Genomic DNA, 14,491 nt, shown 5'->3' on the forward strand with positions numbered 1-14,491 from the left:
AAATAGCTCAATATATATGCAAAACCATTTTAGTATCTTCTATAAGGAATGTCTGTTCTTTTTTTTTTCACTTTCAAAAATAAGCTAAAACAGCCAAAAAGATTATTTGTCACTACCGACAAATACCGGTAAGAAATTGAATGGAATGGAGACCAGAAAAATGTATTTGTAGTTCACAAAGGCATGGATAGTGCCACGCATTACCCACTCCTAAGCAAATTTGGAAAGAACGCAAATTTTAAGTTCCACTATGTTGCTTTCCTTCATTAACATTTGAATTGAGAAATTACGCTTAAAATAAATGCATATGGACTTTCAGTAACACTTTTATATTTTGCATTTTTTATTTTGATATTAGACACAGCCGGACAAGGTATAGCGCGTGCTACATGCACCTGCTGTGGCCAGATATGTCATACCGACAGTGGGACTTGCAGGTGCGGCGGAGTTGCACCCAACTGCTACTGTATTGCAATTGATTACACAACAAGGTAAACGGTGTTGTGATGAAATTGTTCATAGCAGTATTTTCACAAATACATTTTTAGACCAGATACTTGTTACACTTGAAAATATGTTGATTTTTAGTAACTTCAGCAAGTCAATTTGGTAATAATATTGTGAGAAATTATGAGAATGAATTAATGGCTGATAAAAGCACCACCACATATAACCTTTTTAATAACTAATACATTTTGCCCAAAGTTAGTAGTTTATAGACCAAAAAAGAACAAGATACACGGTCTTTTAAATCATTTAGAGAGAGAGAGAAATTGCGGGAGGGATGGGGAGTGCTGTATGTTATATACTCTGATACTCATATGTGGTGTTTATCTCCTTTCACTTTTGTGAATTTATCTAATGCAAACTATTGGTTTCATTAATGTGCATTCAAATAAGTATATAGAAAAAATTGGTTTCAAACTAATGTGCATTCAAATAAGTATATAGAAAAAATGAATATCGTGTTGTAAATAATCAGTTAGAGATCATCCCCAGAGGCTATCGTACTAACTTTGGATCAACCTATCAACTTAGGTGGCTTAGGTGTCTCACATGCCCACTGGAGCTGTTAGAGGGTAATTTACTATCGTTTAGCGGCTTCAGTAGGCGTGCCAGACATAAGTCGTTTAAGCTAAGCGCAATTCAGCGACAAAACCCTTGGAGATGGATCGATCCGGTTAGATTGATCTAGGCATGGGAACCCAGTCTTCAATACAATGTTCATTATATAGCGGTATACATTAAAGTTTTTTTTTTTTTTGTTGTTGTTGTTTTCAGAGGACCCCCTTCTCCAGCGACTCCATAACCAGTGAAAATACGGAAGAAAACAGGAAACTTCTCACTCAGCTAAATGTAAAGCTGCTGTATTATACTTTTTTTTGTGAATTTTGAGTTCAACAATAAATGGTCATAATAAAGAATGTAGTAAATACGCTGTATTTACTGCATTGTCAAAGCTCTAATTTTACTGCCTTTGTCGTTGTTGGAAATCGATTGAATGCTTAATATGTGTATTAAGCCAATGGGTCATTAGCATTAATATTAGAGGCTCTATCATTTATTTCGTAAAAATGGATGAAAAAGTAAATTCATCAAGTTCGCTTTATTAAAACGGAATGCATATATATTACCCTCAGATGTAGTTATGGTGGGGCAATTTTGTGCACAGGTTAGTCATATCAAATTTTTTGGGGCCATTGTTTTGATATTTATTAAAAATGTATTTATGTATCATTAAAACAATGGCTACTGGCTCCGCAGAAAAAAAAATAAAAACATTTTTTTTCATAACAATTACCGTTTGCCGAAAGGCATAAGTTTAATGACCAAAGCTAAAAAGAGTGAGCCATGGTGTGCATGCGTGCGTGTGTTCGAGTGATAAATAAATAATTAGCCTACGATACACTTACTTAATGAAATTATAATCGCAAATATTTGCTAGGACCAAAAGATGTGAAGTATTTTCGATGACATTTTTTAAAACAATTTGTGTTACTGAAATAAGGGAGATATCTTGCTTATATAAGTGACATAAGATATCACCCGGAATTCTGACAAAACTATAATGATAATATTAAAAAATATGAAGCATATTTATCATATTTAGTAGTCTGATTCTTCATATATACGTGCATATTTATTTTTATCTGTGTTCTTGCTTCTGCATTAAATTTGATAAACTGATTCACATACCAACAGACTGGTTTATCATCGTCGTAAAATACGCAGGGGCTTCCATTGTTACATTGTAGAAGAGGAGGATCCAGAGATATTTTCTGAAAGTCTTCTAAATTATTTTTGTTGGTCCATCCTACATTTTTGACCGTCTACTGACAGAAAAATAGATACCCGTCAATCTAAACTTGAAAATCTGACCTTTTTTCCGAAAGACCAAGAAGACTGACTAAATCCGCCCCTGTTTTAAGTATTAGCTTCCCCCTAACCAAGGGTTTCTCTTCTAACTACATATGATATTAAGAAATAATATTATAAGATAATTTGATGCAAATGACACTTGAAGAAACGGACTATTTAATGGTCTCTCCGCCTCTCATACGGCTCCCCACGCGTCGTCCCTCGACCGGTTGAATTGAGAAGAGATTTAATTAGTGTGCCCCTGCAGAGACGACGCACGCGGAGGCATGTGAGAGGCGGAAAGACAATTAAAGGATTACGCGGTTTTTCTTTCATGTAGGTCCGACATATTTAGGTCTAGTCCTTGCTAGACCTCGGCTCTTCTCGATGTAAATGCTCTCTATTTGACCCAAATCCTGTAAAATTCAGTTTAGAATTCAGGTCTACCTTAAAAAAGAAATCATTGTTCTGAACTATTAGCAATGTCATTTTGTGACAACAACGATGCAAGCATTCATAAAATGGAAGTCTATTTATATACCAGACAAAATGTTCCGTTAATTAATGAATAAAGAAATATTAAAAAAGGGAAAAGCACTCTAAAAATGCAAACCTCACATCTTCCCCCATAATTGGACTCAGTTGCCATGAGTCATGTTAAATATGACATCTAGAATAAAATCGCTGGTGAAAATGGTGAAAATGGTGAACAGATGTGAGATCATCATTTGTAAACAAACACATGGGATTTAGGGTGATTAAATTTGTACACACACAATACAAAATGTTTTGCATTATTTCATTTTTATTGGCATTTTGTCATACACCTACCGAAAATCGAGGACGGTAGCACTGCATGGAGCGTTATGATTCCTTCAACACGTGCTGCTGTTATAAGCAGTTGGAATGATTTGTGCTCCACTCTGCGTATTAAAAGTTTGCCTCAATTTCACTGCCACGGTATTTGGCCGCCTCCTGTTTTTGGCGATGCCTACAAGAGCGTGTTGCAACCACTAGGCCGTATTGCCCACGACTCTTATAACCGTTGACACCTTTGTGCATGTTACAGCTATAACATGCCCATAAAGCACGATCTAAAAGGATATTTCTGCGAGACGTTTCCAGTTGTTTCAAAATAAGTGTCTTTACAACACGATGCATGTAATGCTATTTAAGCACATAATGCTTAAAGAGACAATTTGCCTTTTGCACGACGTTTCGTATCTGATTTAGGTAGCAAAATAAACGTTAAACCTTAGTCTATACATAAGAACAATATTTACTGTAAATTTCGAATTTTTATTTTATTTTGTAAATGAAAAAAAATACTGTAAATTTCAAACCTTGTCTATAAATTCCAAATTTATTTATATTTTGTAATTGGAATGTGGAAATATGAATATTTTATAAGTTGAAAACGTGTTCACAAATTGTGACGTTGTCACGTTGGTGATCGATTCAAGGCATATCTCCTGACAATTCCAAGGAAAGTGAACTTAGGCTTTATAATGGTCTAACGAATTACTTTTCTTTGAAATTTTGAAACTAAATTGCCTATATTTCATCTCGGATGCGGAGCACAATACTGTAATGAGGACAGATAGCATCTCTATAGCAGGCGTTAATTAACTGTCTGTAAACAAAAAAAAAATACTAATTTCGATTGAATTTGCAATTTACTACAACGAAAAAAACGGGTCGACTTTTTATTTTCAAAATTGTCCCGTGTCTATTAAAAAATAAAGGAAGCATGTACACTTGTAGAAAAAAAAACAAGTGCAAAAATAAATGTGCTGGTAGATTGCATTAAAAAGGAAGGGCTTTGAAGAAACTAGTGATACTTGTCACTAAAAGACGCTTTAACAAATGGTTATTGTTTTATTACGTTGAGTTGTCTAATAATGATTAAGGAAATGTTTGAAAAGAAAATACCTTGCTAGGACCATATCTCATGTCGACGTTATTCTGTATGTTTCGTTGTTGAAGACTGATATTTTTTGCTTGGTAACAGAGAAAAACAAATGGAAAACTGGGGTGAATTTTCTTCATTTTGAAAGTTTAAGACATATTTTGGAAAAGCTGTGAATTTTCTCGCTTGCGATTTAAAGATAATACATTGCGGCACGATATGGTTTTCACAATTACCAGGGGTCGATATTCGATAAGATAAGATATAAAATATAATAAAAAATTAAAATTCCAAAATTGTAAGTTATGAGTAAAACCAAATAAAGGCTAACAACATTAATAATTAAATTAACAAACTATTTATTAAGTTTAAGGTTAATGCACAGCTCTTTATAGATGTACGAAAGATTTGAATACGACTGGTTTAATGCAAATGCATCTTTGCGTGCTTTTATCTTATGCGTACCAGTTCGATATTAAAAAGTTCTAACCCGCATGAAATTGTAGTAGTATCGAAGTAGCAAAAAAGCATTAACACAGTAGTGGTGTGGAGCATATTTGCAGTAGAAATGCAGCATAGCCTACTGCAATTCTACTCCAAAAAGTACATAGGTTTGTACAGAGAGGAGCATTAATGCAGTAGATTAGCAGCATGATAGAAGCATGTTTCAAATATGCTAATTAGCTCCCAAATCGAAGCAGATTTGAAGCATGTTTGCAGTATGATTGCAGTAGTCTACTGCGGTTTGCAGTATGGTTGCAGTCGTCTACTGCGCTGGAGTATCTACTGCATTTTCTTGCGGTAGATTCCCATTTTTTTAATGCAAATTTAAATAACGAAATAATGAAAATTAATTTAAGTTGTGGATATCACTTGCATGTAATAAGATTGGATTTCTACCACGATAAAAAGGGTAATGGTGGCAAAAGTATTTAGTTTAGGAACTAAAAGATGTAGAAAAAAGAGAGAGAGAGAGAGTGCTTCTGCTTTTAGACGTCGCTTTGACAAATGATAATGATTTTCTTGAGTAACACCGTGTATAAATGATTAAGGAAAAGTTATATATTTTTCGTTTTTTTTTATTTTGATATAGACACAGCCGGGCAAATTGCATTGCGTGCTTCATGCACCTGCTGTGGTCACAGGCGTAGCAGCGACCATGGGAGTTGCAGGTGCGGCGGAGTTGCACCCAACTGCTACTGTATTGCAATTGATCACACAACAAGGTAAAAAAGGTGTTGTGATGAGATTGTTCATAGCAGTATTTTCACAAATACATTTTTAGACCAGATACTTGTTACACATAAAAAAAAATGTTGATTTTTGTCCGAACCTTAGACTGCTAGCCGATTTGCAAATTCTGGAAGTCATTTTTTTATATCGTTGTGAGAAATCATGGGAGTGAATTAACAGATTATAAAAAACGCCACCACATAAAACTTTTTTTAAAAACAAATACAGCTTGCCCAAAGTTAATTTTAGATACGAGATGAACGGTTTTGTAAATTTTTTGAGAGAGTGGAAGAGAGAGGGAGAAAGAGAGTCGGGGTAGGGAGGGCGGGCGGTTGAAGGAGAATTAGAACCAGGTTGTACGTGTGTATGTTATATTATACTCTGATTGTAATATGTGGCGTTTATTTCCATTCACTTTTGTGATATAATCTAATGAAAGCTACACAATGTGCAATCAAATAAGTACATAAAAAATGGATATCGTTTTGAAAATGGCCAGCCTAATGCAATGGTTCATTGCTTAACAGTATATAATAATATGTTTTGTTTGCAGAGGACCCCTTTCTCGAGGTTAAGCAGGACCAGTTGAACATACGGAAGAAAACAGGAAACTATTCTATTAGCTAAATAAAAAGCTGCTGTATTTGGACTTTTTTTTAGTGAATTTTGAGTTCAACAATAAGTGGTCATAATAAAGATTGTAGTAAATATGCGGAATTACTACTTTATCAAAGCTCCAATTTTACCACTTTTGTCGTTGTTGGAAATCGTTTGAATGATAATACGTATATTAAACCAATGGACAATGCACTAAAATTTAGAGGCCCTAGTTTTATTTCATAAACATAATTGAAAAAAGTAAATATGTCATTTTTGCTGTGTAAGAATCAAATGCATTTACTTCAGTTATAGTTAAGGTGGTTCAATTTTGTGGGCATGTTAGTCTTATCAAAAATGAATCAATACATGGCCTGCGATAAACTTCCATTATGAAATTCTAGTTGCCAATATTCACTAGGACAGAAGGATGTTAATTATTTTCGATCAAAATCCGTTAACAACTTGTAATACTTAAATTAATGATAAATCTTGCTAAACAGAAAACTCGCCAAAGCATTTCGAGTACCAAAATTTTCCAAAATGCAGATATTTAATTTAATACAGAATTTTTTATCATTTGTTAAATTGTTGGCATATAAATACTGACTACAGTAATATTCCTTGCATTCTTATCTTCTTCTTTAATGTGATGTCCAAACAAATTAAACTCTATTAACCCAAGTGTCTCGTGATTGAAGACCAAAAGGTAAAAGGGAAAATAATTTTGTCAAAAACATTTCATTTTTTTTTTAGAAATTCAACTCAATTTACTTAGGAAAATTCTACTTTGTTGCAATAACACACCGAAAATATGACAGGTTGCAAGGTTTTGGGCTATAGCCATCCGGGGATTTGCAGTAGTCGTCAAACAAGGTAGTCTAGCACGTGCCACACTTTTTACGGTATTCATTGGACAGCCGCGTCATGCACTGTTTTTCAGCGAAACCACTTCTACAGCTGCGGCAGAAATTTAAAAAAAAGTATGATAAACAGTTTTTTTATATGTGCTTTTACTAATAACCTGGAGTTCTGACAAAAATAGAACGACGCTATTAAAATAATGAAGCGGCGAGCATATATAGAACTCTGATTCTTTATATATACATGCATAATTATTTTATCTGTGTTCTAGTTTCTGCATTATAAAAAAATGACTATCATACCTACAGACTGGTTTATCATCGTCGTAAAGGACAAAGGTGCCTCTATTAGTACATTGTAGCCCCCCCCCCCCCCCCCCCAACCATGGATATCTCTTCTTACATATTGCTTCTTATTCAAAATGAAAGATGAAATGTTATATGTCAAAAGAAAATGAACAAACAAACAAATAGATAAATATATAAATGACATGTAATATCAAAAAATAACATTAAAATATTATTTGATGCAAATGACAATTGAAGAAACGGAAAAAAATACACTAGTACATAGATACATGCTGTCAAACACTGACAAAGAGTTTGTCAACGTGTCAGCACATTTTGCAGTATTTTTCCCTGTTTTTTTCACATTCTCACACTAATTTGAAGCCTTACATTTATAACGCCTGCTGTTTTCGTCGGTACCTGTGCACGAAACTTACAACTGGCACATGTTTTAATGCACTTCCCAAGTGACGTTTTTGCTTCGATTCCACCACTGCCCCACTCTTCTGAGGCATGTTTTCCGCGAAGCATGCAAGACCGTGTCGCCACCTCTAGGCCGAGGCCGTACTACCCTCAGAACAGTTGACACCTTTGCAATACCTGTGAGGTGTACAAGAGCTCCAGGCGGCTTACATCTTGTGAGGCTTTAGCATGTGTTGCGTAATAAAAGTACACCTTTATTGAGTAATTTTTAACTCTGAAATCTTGTAAAAGATGTATTATCTGAACATGCTGCCATCAAAGTCTGTCTCAAATAATAATAATAATAATAATAATAATAATAATAATAGTACACCGGAATGACTGGTTACATATAGTCTAAGACGGAAGTAATAATGTGAAGACGACATTTGTATTGCGTCAAAGAAAATAACTCAATACCTTTTTTATTTGATGCACTGTTTTATGGAATCACAAAGAGCATTACGCTGGGACCATATTTCACTGTAATATATAGAATATGTTTCAACGCTGATTATTATTCAAAAGAAAATTAAACAATCTGTTTTAATCCGATTATTAGGAGAGGTAAAAAAAAAAAAAAACAATAGTTACATATCTGAGTATGTATACAATTGGCGTCTGGAGTTCAAAATGAAACCCCCAGTGAATTATTTATATTTTGAAAGTAATAAGCACATATTACCAGTCAGAAAATTAGCGATTTGCCAAATGCATGCCTTTTATAGCAGTGTTTGATGTGTGTCAAATACAGCGTCGTGTAATTTTTACTCAATATTCAGAGAATCTTCTACCGCTTCCTTTTACACTTCCTTGACACCCTACTCGGCATCACTAGGCTAGGGACCTGTCCAGAACTTTGAATCAAAATGGTGGCATGCTTACAAATGTAACGCGTGATCGGAAAATGTTACAAAAACACTATTTTCTGACATTTCAAAGTACCCAAACAAAATATTTCTAGATAACAATTAGCAGTGGTTCCATTTGATCGTATAACAGGTAAATTTCTCAGCTAAGCATTCGACTTATAAGCTCTGTTAAGCAACCTGTGAGCGTTTTTGGCTGTTTTAACAGCTTTCTAGATTGACGACATAAGTGAATCGGTTTCAAACTAAAGCTCTGTTCACAACTAAGTTGATCCGTGTGTTATCTTAGCTTGGGATCAAAAATGGCGCGACCCACAAGAAAACTTGTTGCCAAAATGCCTTTGCTGGGCCAGATACTGGAGTGGGTGACCCATGTTCCTTCTCCAGATTATTTAACCCATCCGCCCTTTGACAGGTTTTGCTTTTAGTCCTGCTGAGTGTTCACGCACCCTCCTCGCTGGACAAGCCCAGTGGGGGGGAGATGGTTTAGCCGCCGACAACCCGACCATGGAACAGGCATTACTGGTTTACATGTTACCACTTGCTTAGCATTTCTAGCAGGCGTTAATTAACTGTTTTAAACCAAACAAATTGACTAATTTCCATTGAATTTGCTATTTTGTTTATCATGTACGTGGTAAATTCATTAGCCAGAAGATAGAATCCTCCTCACCAATCAACAGCAGATGTTTAAAAATGAACTGTAGTAAAATTATCATTGTGTGTAAGTGACAGTTTTATTACAACAAAGAAAAAGGGTCGTTTTTATTTTTGATATTATTCCGTGTCTATTAAAGATAGAAGGAAGCATGTACACTAGTAGAAAAAAGAAATGCAGATATAAATGTGCTCGAGGAATGCATTAAACAAGAAGGACTTTGAACAAGCAGGTGATACTTGTCATTACAACTAATGGTAATTGCTTTATTACGTTAAGTTGTGTAAAAATGATTAAGGAAATGTTTGGTATAGAAAATACCTTGTAAGGACCATATCTCATTTCGACGGTATACCGTATGTGTCTTTGTTGAAGACTGATAATATTTGCCTGGTAACAGAGAGAATTCAAAAGGAAAACTGGAGTGAATTATCTTAATTTTGAAAGTTTTATGCATATTTTAGAAATCTTGCGAATATTATCACGTGTTCTAAAGATAATGCATGACGGCACGATCTGATTTTCTCAATATACAGGGTTCTATTTTCAGTAATAAAAGAAATAAAATATAGTAAAAATTAAAATTCCAAATTTGTAACTTATCGGTAAAATAAAATGAAAGTTAAAAACAACAATAAGTAAATATCTTTATTTAGTTTAAGGTAAATGCACAGCTCTTTCTAGATGATGTACGAAAAATTTGAATGCGACTGGTCTATTGCAAATGGGTCTTTGCGTGTTTTTATCTTATGCGTACCAGTTCGATATTAGTGAGTTAGATTCCCTTTTTAGAATGTACATTTTAATAATGAAACAATGCAAATTAAATTAAGTTTTGGTTATCACTTGTATGTAATTAAATTGGATTTTTACCACGACAAAATGGGAAATGGTTGCAGAAATGTTTAGGTTAGGAAATAAAAGAAGGAGAAAAAGAAAAAAAAAATGAGAGAACGCTTCTGCTTTTAGACGTCGCTTTGACAAATGATAATGATTTTGTTGCATAACACCGTGTACAAATGATTAAGGAAAAGTTGGAAACAGAAAAAACCTTCCTGGGACCATATTTCATGACAATTTTATTCTGTGTTTCCTTGCTGAAGATTGATAGGGATTTGCTTGCACTGAAACGTATAAATAGCGACTTGGGTTGCAAATCTCATCGTAGAGAACTGATCCAGTCTCCTGCTACGACAACTTCCTTTGGGACAATGAAGTCTTGCGCTCTTCTTGTGCTCTTGGTGCTCTTTGTTGCTGTTGTCATAGAAGGTGAGAGACACAAAGTATTTAATTAAAAGTATTTAATAATGACTTTAAGTGTAACATCTGAAGCGAAGAAAAGGGGTACGTCAGAACTGAAATCGTAATCTAGGCAGACGTTATCTCCGCTAGGGGGAAATTTAATCTTAAATGTTACATTAGTATGTCGTAATTTGACCACAAGAGGTCGTGATCAAAATCACACCCAATAAGATTGTAAAATTGTTGAAACATAAATTACAGCTTCCAACTAAATAAAGTGCAATGTTCAGTAATTCAAAATTAGCAGATAGGCAGTTGTGAGTGCTTACTGACAGTGGTATTTTGCTTGCTTTTGAAACACAAAGTGAAACGTATAATTCTGCCTTAATTTGTATTTCCATAAATTATCTTAACACTGTCAAGATAGAAAATATCTCAATATATATGTAAAACCATTTTAGTATCTTCTATGAGGAATGTCTGCTCTTTGTATTTCACTCTCAAAAATAAGCTAAAACAGCCAAATAGATTATTTGTCACTACCGACAAATACCGCTAAAAATTGAATGCAATGGAGACCAGAAAAATGTATTTGGAGTTCACAAAGGCATGGATAGTGCCACGCATTACCCACTCCTAAGCAAATATGGAAAGAACGCAAATTTTAAGTTCCACTATGTTGCTTTCCTTCATTATCATTTGAATTGAGAAATAAATGCATAAAGACTTTCAGTAACACCTTTATATTTTGCATTTTTTATTTTGATATTAGACACAGCCGGACAAGGTATAGCGCGTGCTACATGCACCTGCTGTGGTCATATTTGTCATACCGACAGTGGGATTTGCAGGTGCGGCGGAGTTGCACCCAACTGCTACTGTATTGCAATTGATCATACAACAAGGTAAACGGAGTTGTGATGAAATTGTTCATAGCAGTATTTTCACAAATACATTTTTAGAACAGATACTTGTTACACGTAAAAAATGTTGGTTATTGTCCGAACCTTAGACTGCTAAGCCGATTTGTAAATTTTGCAAGTCAATCTCTATGATATTGTTGCGAGAAATCGTGAGATTGAATAAAAAGATTATAAAAAGCACCACAGCATAAAACTTTTAATAACAAATACAGTTTGCCCAAATTTAATAGTTTAGATACGAGATGAACGGTTTTGTAAAGTTTTAGAGAGAGAAGGAGAAAGAAGGAGAGAGAGGGAGAAAGAGAGGTCGGGGTAGGGAGGGGGAGGTTGAAGGAAAATTAGAACCAGCTTGTATGTGTGCATGTCATATTTCCATTCACGCTTGTGATATAATCTAATGAAAGCTATATAATGTGCAATCAAATAAGTAAATAGAAAAAAAAATGGATATCTTTTCGTAAATGGTCAGTTAAATGCAATGGTTTATTTTTTAACAGTTAATAACAACAATATTTTTGTTTTCAGAAAACCCCCAGGTCGAGGGTAGGCATGACCAGTTGAATATAAAGAAGAAAACAGGAAACTAATCATTCAGCTAAATGTAAAGCTGCTGTATTTGGACATTTTTTTGTGAATTTTGAGTTCAACAATAAGTGGTCATAATAAAGATTGTAGTAAATATGCTGTATTTACTACTTTATCAAAGCTCCAATTTTACCACTTTTGTCGTTGTTGGAAATCGTTTGAATGATAATACGTATATTAAACCAATGAACAATGCACTAAAATTTAGAGGCCCTAGTTTTATTTCATAAACATAATTGAAAAAAGTAAATATATCACTTTCGCTGTGTAAGAATCAAATGCATTTACTTCAGTTATAGTTAAGGTGGTTCAGTTTTGTGGGCATGTTAGTCTTATCAAAAATGAATCAATACATGGCCTGCGATAAACTTCCATTATGAAATTCTAGTAGCCAATATTCACTAGGACAGAAGGATGTTAATTATTTTCGATCAAAATCCGTTAACAACTTGTAATACTTAAATTAATGATAAATCTTGCTAAACAGAAAACTCGCCAAAGCATTTCGAGTACCAAAATTTTCCAAAATGCAGATATTTAATTTGATATAGAATTTTTTATCATTTGTTAAATTGTTGGCATATAAATACTGACTACAGTAATATTCCTTGCATCCTTATCTTCTTCTTTAATGTGATGTCCAAACAAATTAAACTCTATTAACCCAAGTGTCTCGTGATTGAAGACCAAAAGGTAAAAGGGAAAATAATTTTGTCAAAAACATTTCATTTTTTTTTTTAGAAATTCAGCTCAATTTACTTAGGAAAATTCTACTTTGTTGAAATAACACACCGAAAATATGATAGGTTGCAAGGTTTTGGGCTATAGCCATCCGGGCATTTGCAGTAGTCGTCAATCAAGGTAGTCTAGCACGTGCCACACTTTTTACGGTATTCATTGGACAGCCGCGTCATGCACTGTTTTCCAGCGAAACCACTTCTACAGCTGCGGCAGAAATTAAAAAAAAGTATGATAAACAGTTTTTTTATATGTGCTTTTAGTAATAACCTGGAATTCTGACAAAAATAGAACGACGCTATTAAAATAATGAAGCGGCGAGCATATATAGTACTCTTATTCTTTATATATACATGCATTATTATTTTATCTGAGTTCTAGTTTCTGCATTATAAAAAAAACATGACTATCATACCTACAGACTGGATTATCATCGTCGTAAAGGACAAAGGTGCCTCTATTAGTACATTGTAGGCACCCCCCCCCCCCCAACCATGGATATCTCTTCTTACATATTGCTTCTTATTCAAAATGAAAGATGAAATGTTATATGTTAAAAGAAAATTAACAAACAAACAAATAGATAAATATATAAATGCAAATGACAATTGAAGAAACGGAAAAAATACACTAGTACATAGATACATGCTGTCAAACACTGACAAAGAGTTTGTCAACGTGTCAGCACATTTTGCAGTGTTTTTCCCTGTTTTTTCACATTCTCACACTAATTTGAAGCCTTATTATTTAAAAGCAGTACATTTATAACGCCTGCTGTTTTCGTCGATACCTGTGCACGAAACTTACAACTGGCACATGTTTTAATGCACTTCCCAAGCTTACATCTTGTGAGGCTTTAGCATGTGTTGCGTAATAAAAGTACACCTTTATTGAGTAATTTTTAACTCTGAAATCTTGTAAAAGATGTATTATCTGAACATGCTGCCATCAAAGTCTGTCTCAAATAATAATAATAATAATAATAATAATAATAATAATAATAATAATAATAATAATAATAGTACACCGGAATGACTGGTTACATATAGTCTAAGACGGAAGTAATAATGTGAAGACGACATTTGTATTGCGTCAAAGAAAATAACTCAATACCTTTTTTATTTGATGCACTGTTTTATGGAATCACAAAGAGTATTACGCTGGGACCATATTTCACTGTAATATATAGAATATGTTTCAACGCTGACTATTATTCAAAAGAAAAATAAACAAACTGTTTTAATCCGATTATTAGGAGAGGTAAAAAAAAAAAAAAAAGCAATAGTTACATGTCTGAGTACGTATACAATTGGCGTCTGGACTTCAAAATGAAACCCCCAGTGAATTATTTATATTTTGAAAGTAATAAGCACATATTACCAGTCAGAGAATTAGCGATTTTCCAAATGCATGCCTTTTATAGCAGTGTTTGATGTGTGTCAAATACAGCGTCGTGTAACTTTTACTCAATATTCAGAGAATCTTCTACCGCTTCCTTTTACACTTCCTTGACACCCTACTCGGCATCACTAGGCTAGGGACCTGTCCAGAACTTTGAATCAAAATGGCGGCATGCTTACAAATGTAACGCGTGATCGGAAAATGTTACAAAAACACTATTTTCTGACATTTCAAAGCACCCAAACAAAATATTTCTAGATAACAATTAGCAGTGGTTCCATTTGATCGTATAACAGGTAAATTTCTCAGCTAAGCATTCGACTTATAAGCTCTGTTAAGCAACCTGTGAGCGTTTTTGGCTGTTT

The 14,491-nt window shown here is 34.1% G+C and overlaps 2 long non-coding RNA genes across 3 annotated transcripts in view; both read left to right on the forward strand.

Moving 5' to 3' along the window:
* Positions 1 to 1,466, forward strand: part of LOC106168921 (uncharacterized) — a 58,412-nt gene extending 56,946 nt beyond the window's left edge. For both annotated transcript variants that reach the window (XR_015330954.1, XR_015330955.1), the window contains exons 2-3: positions 359 to 491; positions 1,282 to 1,466. This is a non-coding gene — a long non-coding RNA (uncharacterized LOC106168921). The remainder of the gene's footprint in view (positions 1 to 358; positions 492 to 1,281) is intronic.
* Positions 1,467 to 10,358: 8,892 nt separating this feature from the next.
* LOC106166237 (uncharacterized) lies at positions 10,359 to 12,114 on the forward strand. Its single transcript, XR_001238774.3, has 3 exons — positions 10,359 to 10,506; positions 11,252 to 11,384; positions 11,928 to 12,114. It is a non-coding gene; the product is annotated as an uncharacterized LOC106166237 (long non-coding RNA).
* The last annotated feature ends 2,377 nt before the right edge of the window (positions 12,115 to 14,491 follow it).

This window comes from Lingula anatina, chromosome 8 (genome assembly GCF_051362555.1).
Source record: "Lingula anatina isolate TDL-2025a chromosome 8, LinAna3.0, whole genome shotgun sequence".
Classification (NCBI taxonomy): Eukaryota; Metazoa; Brachiopoda; class Lingulata; order Lingulida; family Lingulidae; genus Lingula; species Lingula anatina.